At 54.3% G+C, this 14829-nt stretch overlaps 1 protein-coding gene across 6 annotated transcripts in view; it reads left to right on the forward strand.

The window, feature by feature from the left end:
- Nucleotides 1-1914: 1914 nt before the first annotated feature.
- Nucleotides 1915-14829, forward strand: part of Camkk2 (calcium/calmodulin dependent protein kinase kinase 2) — a 46372-nt gene continuing 33457 nt past the window's right edge. Inside the window, exon 1 of one of the 6 annotated variants that reach the window (XM_003462971.5) lies at nt 1915-2019. The gene's annotated coding sequence lies outside the window, so the exon portion shown is untranslated. Of the gene's footprint in view, nt 2020-2430; nt 2653-2973; nt 2998-14829 lie in introns of those variants that run through there. The other 5 variants (XM_063225593.1, XM_063225592.1, XM_005000472.4 and 2 more) reach the window with 5 other exon arrangements.

Here is a 14829-nt window from a genome sequence, read left to right on the forward strand (position 1 = left end):
TCATGGTAATCCTCCTGCCTCAGCCTCCTGATTGCTAGGATTACGGGTATACACCACCACATACAGCCTATATCTTTAAATGGTACTGGTACAAAACCAGTATTTTCTGACATGTGAAAACTATGAGATTTGCCTTCAGTGTTTAAGATTTTGTTGGGCCTGCTATGTCCATTCATATATCCCCTGCAGCTGCTGGATTGGCAGTGTAAGGGTCAAATCTGTTCTCAGCAGGGAAGTCAGCACCAGAGCTGTCATCAGCAAGCACAGGCTGTCATTGAGCAGATAAGACAGGACAAGGAATTTTGCCAGTCCTGGGACATCTGGTGACAGCTGGAGACACCAGAATATTTACACTGGACGCTGCAAGGACTTTGCCCACTGAGGGGCAGGACAGCCAGAGAACTTTGACCACAGATGTCTATTGAAATCTTCCTGCCCAATGTCCCCTGCCTCCTCTCTGTCCCTACCAAAGAACATACTTCTATTTATTTCCTACAGATGGTCTTTTCACCTTGTCTGCCTATACTCAGGCACAATAAATTCCATACCAGTTGCCTTTACTCAGCTGGTCTCAGCTGGTCTCTGTCCCTCAAGAAGATCTGAACCATTGCCACAGAGAGCATGTAGCACAGAGGGCCTCAAATACTTACCTATCTTGCTGGGTACAGCCCTTGGGAGGCTGAAGCAGGATCACTGTGAGTTTGAGGTGAGCCTGGTGTACACAGTGAGTTCAAAGTCAGCCTGGAAAACCCAACAGGATGCTGCCTCAAAACAAAAACAAAACAATTTGCTATCTGGTCCTTTACAGACACATGTCCAGCACCCAGGAAGCTGAGGCAGGAGGATCCCGGCAAATTCAAGGCCAGCACAGACTACATAATGAATAATGAGTTCAAGGCCAGCCTGAACTACATGGTGAGATCCTGTCTCAAAAAATAAAAAGGAAAAAAAAAAAAAGTTCACTGATCCATGACTTAAGAGTCCTAAACATTCTCTGTCAGCCCCAGTACACGTTTTGGGAGAAATAGGAAAATACCGAAATTAAGCATCCACCATTTATAATTGACTGTTCACATTTTGCTTTTTGTTTCACACCCATTTATGAGTAACGCAAACAAAACTCCATGATGCTCCTCATCCTCCCTTCCCTTTCTCAGTTTCTACTTCCTCTTTTTGTTTTTGTTTTTCAGTGTTGGGGATCAGTGCCCAGAAGCATTCTACACTGAGCTCTTGTCCCAGCCCCTGCTTCCTTCTTTGTGGCTGACTGTCATGAATTTAATATGCGCTTGTCCACTGTGACCTTTAGAAGACTTGAATGTATCTATAAACAAAGTACGAATTGGCAACCTTATGTATGGTCTGCACATTGATCATTTATTCAACAATTGGTTTTGAGAGCTCTCTTCATGTAGACACAACTAGAACTAATATACTTTTCTCTTTAATGCACTACTGGGTATTGATCCCACTGTGCATTATTTTAAATTTTGAGACAAAGTCTCACTAGGTTGTTAGATTCCCTGGACTTGATTTGAATTTGAGACCTCCTGCCTCAGTCTCCCAGAGTGCTTGGTGACAGGCCAGCACCACCAGGCCTAGCTAAGGTCGTTGTAAGAAGGAATTTCATTTAATGATTCCTCTGGTGAAGGTGCAAGAGGTTGCATGTATGTTGGTAATCTGGAAAGAGGCGGTCACCTCATGGAAACGCTGATTGGAATAATTTGTCTCGGTCTTCTGTGAGAGCCCCGCAGCATGCAAATACCGAGGAACAGAACAGAAGAGGCTGGAAACCTACCCAGCCGACCAGAGAGCACTTTGAACCTCTCATTCATTTGGCGCTTGCCCTTAGATTCCCCTCTGGTGGTCAGGCAGGGGCAGGGCCATCCCTGGGGTGGTACCCAGGTCGGGGTGGGGCCTGATCTTTCCCGGTGACGCGGTCAGGGAGTCTCCCCTCCAAGGCTGCTCCTACAGGGTGCAGCAGTTGGGGTACCAGGAAGGCCGGGAGCTGCATTCAGCCAGGTGGGGGAGCCTGCGGCGCGGGGGACCCCGGATGGGTGGGGCCCTGAAATTTCCCCTGCATCCCGTGCCAGGCACGGAGGGGAGGAACCAGGCCCTAGGCGGGACCCTGGGTTTCCCCGCTGACCGGGGAAACTTCCCGCAGCTCAGCTGCCGCCCTCCAGACGCCAATTCAGCTAAACAAAGCGGGGGTAGGTGACCGGTCGTCCAGTGAGGAGGGAGAGGCAGGTGCGCGCAGAGGGCTAAATCGCAGCAGCGTCGCCTGGCGCCGGGCCGTATCCTCTTCCGCTCCGTTGATGCGGCCTCCCTCGCCCCGCCCACCAAGCTCCCAACCGCGCCCACTTAGCTCCCAGCCCCGCCCGCCCCAGCTCACTAGCCCCGCCTCTCCCTGCGCGCCGCCGAATCGGCGGGCGCGCGCCGTCCGCACTGATCTCCGGGGTCCCTTAGCCAACCCGCGCGCAGCCCGAGGCTGTGCCGAGTTGAACCGAGCCGAGCCGAGCCACACCGAGCCGAACCGAGGTCGGTCGGCCCCTCCCAGTCCGCCGCCCGCCCGCCGCCCGCCGGGGCAGCGGAGAAGAGCGCGCGGCCGCGCCGAGCCTGTAGAGCCCAGCCCGGGGCGCAGAGCGTGGAGCCCAGGTGAGCGGGCGTGGCCAGGCCCGGGCGCGGACCCAGCCTTTTCGCATCGCAGTCATGGGCGCCCTCGTCCTCGCGCCCCCGGGGTGGGGACTCCGCTGCGGTGGCTGACAGACTCGAGGCCGGCCCGGGGCGCCCTCGGCGGGGACCCACGTGCGCTGCCCCGCGCCCCCGCCCCGCCACGTGCAGGAGGCGGCCCCCGCGCCCCTTCCCTACCAGCGTCCTCGGGTCGCCTCCTGGGGGGGTCTTCCGGGGGGGGGGCCCGGAGTGCGACGCCGGCCGAAGTCGCCAGGCCGGGGCGGTCCCGGGTCTCGGAGGCGGCCTGGGCCCAGCCCTCGCGTTTGACAGGTGGGGAGCGCGGAGCGCGCGGGCGGGCCGGCGGGAGAGCGCGGAGCAGCCCTACCCGACCCTGAACTCGCTCCTCCCGCGGCTTCTCGCGGCGACCTCGCAGGCAGGCGGGCCGGGTCCCTATGACCTAAATTCACTCTGGGGCTGCAGCGAGCTGCGAATGCGGAGCGCGCCTTCTCGGCCGGCGTCCTCCCCAGGACTCGGCCGCTGGGCCCTGCACCGCGTCCCGCTGGCTGCGCTGCCACCCGTTGCACCCGGGGGGGGGGACTTTTCCCGGCGTCTCCCCACCCCTGGGCTGCCCAGTCTGGGAAGCAGGGTGTTTTTACAGCTCTGCCACCCTGCCTCTCCAGCTGCTGTCACTTGGTGCTGCAGAGGTGGCATCTCAGCCCTTGAAGCGATGAAGGCGGGTGGGGACGTCTCAGTGTCCTCAGAGTGGGACGCAGTGTCGCCTTCCTAAAGCCAGCTTCATCTTCCTCAGCCTGGGGTTTGGTTCGCCCCCAGTCCTAGAGTAGAAACTTTGGGTGCCGCACGGCAGGGCGGCAGCTTTCCCCTCCTGCTCTAAGAAGAGGGACCAGAGGGGAGCTCTGTGTCCCCACGGCCCTTTGTTCCGTGGAAGAGGCGGGACAGAAGTGTACAGCAGAGGAAGAAGCAGCGAGTCCGCACCCTGAAAAATGTTAATAACTAGCTTTCTTGGTGGCGAGTGCTGGGGCTTGAACAGTGCTAGAGCTGAGTGACCCTAGCAACTGACATTTGCCACGTAGGGTGCTGTGCTGCTTGCACTGTGTCCCTTGATACCTGTCCCAGGATCGCCCCAGCAGGGAGGATGTGAGGAGATGAGAGTCACACAGCGATCCTTGGTGTTGCTGGGATTTGGCTGAGAGGTTGAATAACGAGGAGGCTCCCACTGCCTGCCCAGAGCCCTTTCACTTTACCACCTTGATCGCTCAGCCTCTGGAGGGGCAGGTGTGTTTACTAAGCAGCGCCCAGACTGAGCACCACTGAGCACCGAGGTGCTGAGCCACCCTGCCCCATCTCTGGCCCCAGGTTGTTGGTCGGCTAGGAGCCAAATATATCCATCAATAACCATGCAGCGGCTCCCGCTGGGGGCGGGGAAACAGTGAGGGTGACTTGCAGTTGTCACAGTGATGCCAAGTGCCCTGGCTCCTGGTGGCAGGCACTGGGCTTGCCCAGAGTTGCGTGAGTAGACCAGCACCCGGCCTGAAGAATGGTTCTGCCCTGCATGTCAGTAATGCCACTGCTGAGAAGCATGACTGCAGTCCCTGTCTCGGAGTGGACAGAGCAGGAGCAGTGGGAGTTTTGGAGAAGTCCCTCGGGGTGGGAATCCTGGAGGCCTTCCTGAAGGAGGTGTCCTGTGTTGAGCCTTGAAGGATGAGCTGAAAAGTAGATACTGGCAGGGCTGGTTGGGATGTGGGGACCGAGGGGACTGGGCAGAGACCTGGTTCCTGCTTCTGGATCCTCCACTGGAAGGAGCTCATCTCTGAGGGAGGTAGAAGTGGGCTAGGTCAAGCCTAGGTTCAAGGCATTTTGGCTCAAAAGCAATTTTTTTTTTCTGGTACTGGGGACTTGAACCCAGGGGCAGCTCCACCACTGAGTACATCCCCATTTCTTTTCACTGTTGATTTTGTGACACTAAATTGTCTCACTAAGTTGCCAGGAAGGCCTCGAATTTTGGATCCTCCTGCCTCAGCCTCCTGCCCTCAGTTGCTGAGATGACAGGCGTGTGCCAATGCACCTGGCTTGCTTCAAACTTGAACTCGAGCTGTAGAGCCCCACTTATCTCACTGTGAACCCATTTTATGGAGGTGCTGAGGGGCTGAGTAACCTGCTCAGGGTCCCCGTGTACCTCCTCAGATCCCCATGGGCCGCATCGGTCCATGTCCATCCAGGGGGTTTGGGGTGCATGCTGTTCACGTTGTCCTCTAAGGTGGAAGCTTCGCTCTGCTGTCTTTCTCGGATGTTTTCCTTTTAGACCTGGTGAGAACTGGTGGCTGTCACCCGCAGGCTGTGCAGCCTTCGCCCTCAGTAGGTCTACTGTTTGGCACTTAAAGAAATTGCATTTTCTTTGGACTGTGCTTGTCCCTTGATCTGTTAATAGGGTCTCATAGGACTTTTCCCCCTCTACCTCTCTGTTCTCCCGATAGTGATGATCACACTCGGCTTTACTCATATTAAGCACAGGTTTTACAGCTGAGCTACCTCCTTTTAAAAAGTTTTGTTGCCAAGGGTGGTGATGCACAACTGTAATCCCAGCACTCAGGAGGATCGCTGTGAGTTTGAGGCCAAACTGGGCTACATAGTGAGACCCTGTCTAAAAAAAAAAAACGGGCTCAGTGGCATAGTGCCTGCCAAGCACAAGGTCCGGGTTTGATTCCTGGTACCAAAAATAAGTAAGTGAATGAAAGACATGGTTTTGTTACTTTGTGTGCAGGTAAAGGTGATGGAGAATAGGTTTCTGAACTTGATGGAGGACCAGAGTCCTGGAGCAGGGTTTTTTTTTTTTTTTGTCTTTTTCCTTCCTCCTTGCCTGCCCTCCCCAGAACCTTGGTTCCTTCTACACCCATCACCTCGTGTGTCCTCAACGTAGCCGTTAGGATGGTGTGGCTTTCCAGGGACAGCCTGGGTGTCCTTCCTTTCCCGGCTTTTCACGTGGCCCGAATTGTTCACAGTAGGTCCCTGTGTGCTTTCCTGGGTTTATATTTTTCCCAGATAAATAAATCCACAGCATTGAGAAAACCTCGCCAGCAAACAATGCTGAGGCCCTGGGACTAGGCACAAAATCAGCTGTGTCCCTCCTGGTGGCATGGGTACTTGGGGGCTGGGAGCCATGGGAGGAGCCCTGGCGATTGGCAGGTGGGAGCCTGAAGAGCAGGCACAGAAAGGTCTGTGGGGTGTGCCCTGTCCGAGAACTGGGTGCACCCACAGCAAAGATCACCTGTGGTCCTGCTCTGGGCTGGGCCCAGTGGATCCATTTTACAGAGAAGGAAATTGAGGTCCACTGGGGCTGTATAGTCTGTGGATAGACTTTCTAATCCTGGATTCTCTGGGCCTCTGTATGCAAGCAAATTATGTCTATTTTCTTTTCTTTCTTTTTTTTTTTTTTTTTTTTTTTTTTTTGTCTTTTTCGTTTTTATTGGTACCAGGGATTGAACTCAAGACTGCCTGCTTGCAAGGCAGGTGCTTATGCCGCTGAGCTAAATCCCTAGCCCCTATGTCTATTTTCTTATGGAATACAGTTCACATTTCCCAGGAAGCTGGGGGTGGACATAATTTTCATAGTTGTTCTATTACATGAAAAATAAAGCCAGGTGTGGTGGTGCACTCCTGTAATCCCAGCACTTGGGAGGCTGAGGCAGGCAGGATTGTGGCAAGTTAAGACAAAAAAAAAAGAAAGAGTTTTAATTGACAGCATTGGCACATAGCTGTAATCCTTAATACTCTAGGAGGCTGAGGCAGAAGAATTGCAAGATCAAGTCCAACCTAGGAAATTTAGCAACTTAGTAAGACCCTGTCTCAAAATTAAAAAAAAAAAAATTTTTTTTAAAGACAGGATGTAGCAGTGCAGAGGCCCTGGGTTCAATCCCCAGTGCTGCGTTAAAAAAGAAGATTTTTGAATTATTTTTTTCATTCTTCCTTAATTGGACCATGTCCTGCACCGTAACAGTGAAAAGTTGTGAAAGCTTGGTGGGTGCTGCTGGGCCGTGTCCCTGCCTGGGCCAGTCCTGGGCAAACTGGGGAAAGAAGTGTTTTAGGAGCAGTGTTTTTCATTTTGGTTGTGTTTGTTGTGTTGCTGCTGAATTTTCTTTTTCAACAATGAAACATTTTACTCATGGAGAAAAGCCAGAGGCTTGGTGAGCCGTGTTGCTTTGGCCGGACTGGTATTTTAGAAGGCTGGAAGAAGCCCCGGGTAACAGGGGAGGGGCCCAGCCTGTATTTTATTGGCTTGGAAACTTGGTAATCTTTGACTGGACCTCTTCTTTTGGGGACCTGAGGAGCTGAGGAATCCTGGGACCTGGCCCCCGCCTACGGAGAGCTCCCAGCTAGCACCCTCTCCCTTTGGACAGAGAGGAGGAAAGTGAGACATTCGGTGGGGCCCCCACCCCCGCCCATCTGAAAGCTGCTGAGTGACTATTTTTATGTTGCCTCTTTTTATCCGCCTGGCTTCTGTAAATAGTTGAGAGATGGCAGTTACAGCGATAAAAATGCTAATTTCCACCTAGAAAGGCGGGATGGAGGGGGAGGCCAGGTCCTGCCCTGTGCCAGCACGGAGGAGGCCGGAAGTCAGAACCCAGCTTCTTGGGAGGTCGCTGCAGGTGAAACTGAGCTCCCCCCCCCCCCATGGGAGAGGTCTGAACCAGGAACCAGAGCTTCTGTGGGGGGATGAGGGGGACACCTTCCCTCTTGGGCCGTTTTTTTCTTTTGCTGTACTGGGGTCCAACCCAAGGAATGCTCTCTGAACTACATCCCTAGCCTTTTAAAAATTTTTTTGAGGTGGGGGGTCTCCCTAAGGTGCCCAGGATGGGCTTGAACTTTCAATCCTTCTGCCTCAGCCTTGCAGAGGGCTGGGATTACAGGCTTGCGTGCCTTTGGAGCCTTATGAACCTCAGTGGAGTGTTGCTTTCCAGGCCCTGATGGAGGAGGGAGACTTTATCAGGCTCCTTCCAGACTTATTCCGCCTGCCCTCTAGGCGCAGTGTGGGGAACCAGGTGGGGAAGGCCTCCGGTGCCTTCTTTGCCCGGCCGCGGAAAGTCTGGGAGGGAAGGGCCGCAGCCACCCTCGCTTCCAAAAGGCAGGGAAGAGGCCAAGGCTGTGGGCGGGAGGCGCGATGCCTACCATGTGGAGAGGAGCGGGGCAGGGATGTCAGCACGGAAGCTGCTCCTGCTCCAGATCCAAATTCCTCCTCCCCTGCCTCGTCCTCCACGCTGCGGCAGATGGGTGACACTCCGCGGAGGTTGGGGGGTCAGAGGCTCCCGGCTGCACTGCCCAGGCCCCGCTGTGCCTGGCTGTGCCCGACTCCGTGAATCAGGGCCTCCGGTGCCCACCTGCCTGCATTGGACGCGCGGGTGTGCCGTTCTCTCCGTGGGACGTGGACAGCTGCCCGTACCCTGCACTCGGGGCCCCATCAAGGCCTGAGGGGGGCGCCGGGCCGCTGGGCTCAGGACCCGGTTCTTGTCCCAGCCTAGCTCTGCCCGCCTGTGCTGCCTTGGCGAGGTCCTCTCGCCCTCTCTGGATCCCATCCTCTCCCTTGGCAGCCTCTGGTGCTTTGCTTCTGCAGGCGGAGGCTGTGAGCGTAGTGAGCTCTCCCGACCCTGGAAAGCGAGAGTGCGGAATGATTATTATTCTTCAGGACAGGGTTTCACTACATATTCCAGGCAGGCCTCGAACTCACTTCCATTCTCCTGTCTCAGCTCTGAGTGCTAGGATTATAAGGTTGTGCGACCTCACCTGGCAAGAATGTGAAATTATTGGCCCAGGGATTTAGCTCTGTGGCCTAAGCGCCTGCCTGGCAAGTGCAAGGTTGTGAGTTCAATCCCTGATACCAAAAAAAAAAAAAAAAAAAAAAAGAGATAATGTGAAATTATAGACACGGTCCATTTTTTTTTTTTTTAAAAGGACTGGAGAGCACCCGCGGGTTTCAAACCACTGGACCAATCGGCCTGGGCGATTGGGAAGCCAGACTCAAAGGAACCGCTGAGCTAAAGCCAGCCCCGACACGGTCCGTTTTTAATTTGTGACAAGTGATGCACGCATATGGGAAAGATGAAGAGAGTTAGCCCGGAGTAGTGGTGCACACCTGTAATCACCACACTTGGGAGGCTGAGGGTGGGAGAATCATTGTGAGTCCAAGACCAGCCTGGGCTATAAAGTGAGCTCAAGGCCAGCCTGAACTACATAGCGACACTCTGTCTCAACAACCAAAAACCAAAACCACAAAAACCTGGAGTTCATGGGCTTCAGGCAAGGCTGGATCCAAGTGTCAAATCAGTTCTTCTTTGTTTCTTTTCTCTGCTGGTCCAGTTCCTTTGAGACTGCCTTCTCTCCTGGTTGGCTGACTCCGGAGTTACGTCCTCAGTGCTCTAACTCCAACAGAAAGAGGGATGTTCTCAGCACTTCCAAACCCTCGTGGGCCAGGCCCCATGGGCTGACTGAGATTGGACATCTCCTCTTGACCAGAGCAGCAGATGCCAGTCGTGTTTGAATCTCTGAGGCTGCTGGGGCCAGCTCCCCGGGCTGCCTCTGCCAGACATCAATCAGGTTGTTATCTTCAATCTAAGGATGTAGACTCGGGCTGCTACAGAAGGCTTCTGCCCTCAGAGTAGCCCCGGGATGGCTGAGCAGGTCAGTGATCTCTGGCCAGCACTAATGTGCCAGGCGCGTCTGCGAAGTTACCGGCCGTGCCTGGCAGTAAGCAGCAGGCAGAGCTGATGCCTCCCTCTGGCACTGGTTTCACCGGTGCCTCGGGGACTGCGTCCTGTGTGTCATCTCAGCACTCAGAGACCTCTGTGCCTCAGACACAGCCCAGGCCCCAGGGAGGCCGATGCGTGGACACTGAGCCCCTCCTTGTTGGAGGTTTTGGTCCAGCCTGGGCACTACTCTCGGTGTACCACACAGCCATCACAGCACTGTGCCTGGGCATCTGGTCCCGTCCTGCAGCACTCGGAGGGGCCCTGGGCTGTGGCTCCATGGTGGGGCCCTTGCTGTAGGGTTCTACCCAGAACCACGCACACTCACAGATCAGGTCAGACCCCGGAACAGCCATCCTGTAACCACTGCTTGACACAGTGGTTTGCTCATTGGTGAGACCAGGGTTGCGGCGGTGACATTGGGGATGCGCAGGTCGCTGCAGGACCATGAGCCGTGGGCTGAGCTCAGCGCGGGGAGGTGTGGGGGCCAGTGAGGGCTGCGTCCAGCTACAAGCATCCCTGTGCAGAGCGAATGGAGCAGCTGAGTTTTCAAAAGATGGTGGAATGCCGGCATGGTGTTGCATGCTTGTCATCCCAGCACTTGGGAGGCTGACACAGGAGGATCCCATGAATTTGAGACCACCTCCAGGTGTGGAGTGAGTTCAAGGCCAGCCTGAGCTATGTAGTGAGAACATGTCTCAAACAAACATACAGATGAATGCTTCTGGAAATTTTTGTTATGCAGTTTACACCCCGCCACACCCCTGGTGCTGGGGATTGAACCCTGGGCCTACCACAGGCCAGGCCGTGCTCAGGGCTCCGTGCCCCACCAGAGACTGGGAAGTTTGACTTCTGTGATCTCTGGTCTCCTGGTCTCCACTCATTGGCTTCGGGTTTACATAGTTCTGAATGTGACGTGTGCCAAGCAAAATACAGCAGCAGCCAGATGGCACCCAGAAGGCATCGCTCACGGCTTCCTTGCTCTGGGGCCTCTGATGGGGACTTGGTCTGGGCGTCCTAATAGTGCCCTCTGATGGAGTTGCCCCTTTTCTTTGGAGACCCATTAGTTTCAGTCCCCAGGTGAAGATGCATTCAGGGAGAGGCCGTGGCCAGGGCTGGTGGCCAGGGCGTGAACATCTGGGCACCCTGGGTCTGGAATTACCAGCCATGCATGGCCGTGCCTTTTTTTTTTTTGTACCTGGGATCAAACTCATGACCTTGCGCTTACCAGCCAGGTGCTTATGCCACTGAGCTAAATCCCCAACCCCTCTCTGCCTTTTTTTCTGAGGTTCCCTTTTTGATATAAGGACACTGGTCCTGTTGGGCTAAAATACCTCTGTGCAGCCCTCTCACCAACTGAGGCCATATTCTTGGTCTGTTTTTTGAGACAAGGTTTCACTATGTCTCCCAGGCTGGCACCCCATTCACTGTGTATCCCAGGCTGGCCTTGAACTTGTATCGATCCTCCTGACTCGGCCTCCTGAGTGCTGGGATTACAGGTGTGCACCACCACGCTCAGCAGGGAGAGACTTCCATGAGCACCCTTCCCCCGTCTACACCTGTCTGTCTCCTGCTGTCCCCACACACAGCCGTCTAGACCCCCGGCACTTGTATTCCCGCCTCACTGGGGCCTCCCTTCTGTTTTGTTTCCTTGGCACATAGCAGGCCTTCAGTAACCTCTCGTTTAAGAAAGTGCAGAATGAATTTCCTTTTGGGCCTCCTCAGGCCTGGTTCCCCAGGTGAGAGAGGATGCTGCTGGCTGAGGACACTGACCCTAAGACTGACCCTGGTGTGGCAGATCCTCAGGACTCGTGGGCCCCTCTGGGGTCCTGTGGAGCGGGCAGTGGCGGGGTTCAAGAGCCTGAGCCCCTTGTGGGTTTCAGGGCCTGGAAAATGGGAAGCGTTTCCTGCAGATCTGGGCCACAGCTTCCTGGCAGAGGAGGGAGTCCCCTGCTCCTGGCCAGGCCATCTGCTGCCGGAAGGCTCCGGTGGCTCCTGCTGGGGCCTCAGGCACGGGGGTGGCCTTCCAGGCGGGGCTTGGCAGCCTCTGTGTTTCTGTGGGAGGGCGGCAGTGCAGGACAGGCAGCTGGCAGGAAGGTCCTTGTACCTTGTCGGATGCAGGATCCGCCCTGCCTGGCAGAGAACTCGGCAGTGTTGCTGGTTTTGTGCTAACCCTTGTCTTTCTGTATGATTCTTTTCTGCTGGGGGAATGTTGGTGGCTTGCTTGCTTTCTTTTCCTTCTTTTTCTTTTTTTAATGTTTTCTTGGGCACGGAGTTTCACTAACTTGTAAGTTCGCCAGCCTGGCCTCAAACCTGCAATCTTCCTTCCTCAGCTTCCCAGCTGCTCTGCCTTTTACCCAGCTGCGTCGGGTTCTCAGGACACTGCGGGAGAAGCCCCTGAGAGCCCAGCCCTGCGTCCGGAGGCTCCTGGGGGCTCTTCTTCTGACGCCCCACCTGGGTCCGAGCCCCACACTCTCTCCCCTCCTCCCTTCCAGACCTCGAAGGCCGAGGCTGACGCCAGAGGCCACCAGACACTGGCTGGCCCTGGCCGACAGACTGATTAAAAGCAGCTTCACTGGGGGCGGACGGCTTGGTGTCCTTGGCCTGCAGGGGAGATCGATAAGCAATTATTTTTCCGTTGGCAAGAAAACAGTTCTCCATTGATGTTCCTGGTGCTGCCAAGCTGTTTTCTTTTCAGGAATGTCTGGAGCTGTGGTGTCAGAGCCCTGGCAGGGGGACAGCCTGCCTATCTAGGGGGCTGGAGCAGGCAGTCGGGTGTGGGGTCACAGAAGCAGGGGTTGCTTGGAGGCTAACCCCTCATAGAACATTCTGGAACACAGCCTAGTAGTGGCTAGGCTAGTAGTGGGCATTCAACAGACATTGACGGAAAGAACAGCTTTTGAGCACTTAAGCCTTTGAGTGCAGTACAGTGCAGTACTAGGGATGGACAGTGGCCTTGGCTCTTCCCTAGCCCTTTTTTAACATTTTATTTTGAGACCCAGTCTCACTGAATTGCCCAGGCTGCACTCAGACTTGGAATCCTCCTGCCTCAGCCTCCCACAGTGCTGAGATTACAGATTCACACCACTACGCTCATCTTTGGTCTCAGTCTTTGTCGATGTCGCTCCCGGCCGGCAGGAAGGACACACGACAAAGTCTGGCAGTGGACAACCTTTTCTTTTATTTTCCTTCTCCGTACAGCCTGCCCTGGGATCGCTCCCAGCCGAAGCCTCCTTTGGTCCACTCCCCGCGGCTCCTTCTGGGCTTCTACTTCCGGGCTTCTTCTTCTCCCCCAGGGGTGGCACCAGTATATATACGGATACAGTGTCCAATCATGTTAAAGTAAGCAAGGCAAGCTGATTGGCTAACATCATCAGTTGCCAGGCAGACTATATTGTTGAGCGGGTTGCTTACGCGGTAAGCAGGAAACTAACGTGCTCGATGGGAGGGGTAATCTACCTCAGGCTTTACTCTTTACTACAGGCCTCACGTCCGCCAAGTGAGGCGACCGGGCTCGGGGCTGTGGCTCCCAACATCTCCCCCTTTTTTATTTTTTATGAATGTGCGCATCGTAGCCCTTCCTGGACTGGGTGCAGAGGCTTATGCCCTATGTGTAGGCCCACCGTAGGTCCTTGGCTTAGACCCTGGTCGGCCGTCCCATGGTCTGCCAAGGCCCTGAGGCCCTCGTCCTTTTTCTAGGGCCAGGCACAAACTGGACGGAACCTGGATGCACACAAGCTTGCACTCATTTCCTCTCCGTAAAGAAATCCCCTCGGAGAGAAATTTAGACCTGGGCAGCATCTAACAGTCCAGCGGCTTACGTGCAGGATGGGGTAGGCCTGGCTTAGGTTGAGTCGCACCGGGGGAGTACGCTCTTACCCGTCATTGACTCTCCTACCCAGCTATGTCATAATTTTTTAGAGGAGGAGTGTGGGAAGCTCACCGTCCCTAGACTCGGTCGTAGGCTAGGCGAGCGAGCCATGCATATGCCTGAGGATCTTCTTGTCCATTTCGGGCTACCGCTATTTCTATTCATCTTGTTGGTTGGTCTGTGATGGATCTCCGGTAGGGCAGGTCTGATCTTCAGTCGAGGGCTTTGTCGCCCGTGTCAGTCTCTCCGGTACCCACAGTGGTTCTCGTCCCGATTCCTGTGGGAAAACACAAACCGCGCCTCGGTTCCAGCTGACCACTGGATCCGGGCCCATCCATTGTCCTGTCAGGACATCTTTCCACTTCACCCACCCTTTATGGTTGGGGGAAGGGTTGCAGTGCTCCACGGCTGGGGAGCAATTATCATTATTTAAATTTAAAAAATTGTGTGTGAATAGTGCCATGGATAATCGTGCCTTTGGGGCCAGGCCTTGGCCTACTCCCCCTTTTTGTTTTTGTAAAATTTCTTTGAGGCTTCTATGAGCCCTCTCAATGATTCCTTGACCTTGGGGATTGTATGGGATACCATGTTTTAATTGAACCTCCATCATTTTGCAGAACTCATTGAAGGCTTTGCCTATATAGGCTGGTCCATTATCAGTTTTTAATATTTTTGGTTTGCCCCATGCGGCCCAAGCCGCCAGGCAATGATTGATCACATTAGACACTTTTTCACCTGTTTCTGCTGTTGCGAATATGACGTGAGAACAGGTGTCTGTGGAAACATGAACATATTTAAGAGTCCCAAACTCCTGTATATGTGTGATGTCCATCTGCCAAACATCACCAGGGATCAAACCTCGAGGGTTTACTCCCATCGGTATGGCAGGTTTGTATGTGGCACAGGAGTCACATAGTCGCACGATATCTCGTGCATCTGCTCTGGAAACATGGAAATGGTTTGCTAGTGTCCTGGCATTGACATGAAACTTATCATGGAAGGCACGGGCTCGCTCGATTGGTGTTAGTAAGGTAAAAATCCATAACGGGCGAGTGGCAGTATCAGCAGCCGCATTCCCCTGTGCCATGGGCCCTGGCAGGGATGTATGTGCTCTTATGTGGGTGGTGAAGACCTTATGGTGTCTGTTCTGAAGCAATGTCTGGATAGACAGGAACAGCCCAGCCACTGTGGAAGTGGATCTAATTAAACCGGCAGTCTCAAGCACTTGCATAGCATTGACCACATACCTAGAATCGGAGACAATATTAATGGCTTCTGAGAACCGTTCAAGAATCATTTTAACGATCTGCAGTTCTACCACCTGAGGCTGATCAGGTTCAAATTGTATGGTAACCGGGGGCTTGCCTAGGATCACATAGGCGCCTATCCCCGTCTTGGAGCCATCTGTATATATTGTAGTTGCTGGGACTAATGGCTCAGAGGCAGTAACCTTTGGAAAAATTATAGGGTGCTGAGTGACAAATGACAAGATAGGGTCTTTAGGGTATTGATTGTTTATATCCCCATGGAAAACACATC

Source organism: Cavia porcellus, unplaced genomic scaffold (genome assembly GCF_034190915.1).
Source record: "Cavia porcellus strain 051 isolate PalLab524CR breed Dunkin Hartley unplaced genomic scaffold, mCavPor4.1 scaffold_16, whole genome shotgun sequence".
NCBI classification, from domain to species: domain Eukaryota; kingdom Metazoa; phylum Chordata; class Mammalia; order Rodentia; family Caviidae; genus Cavia; species Cavia porcellus.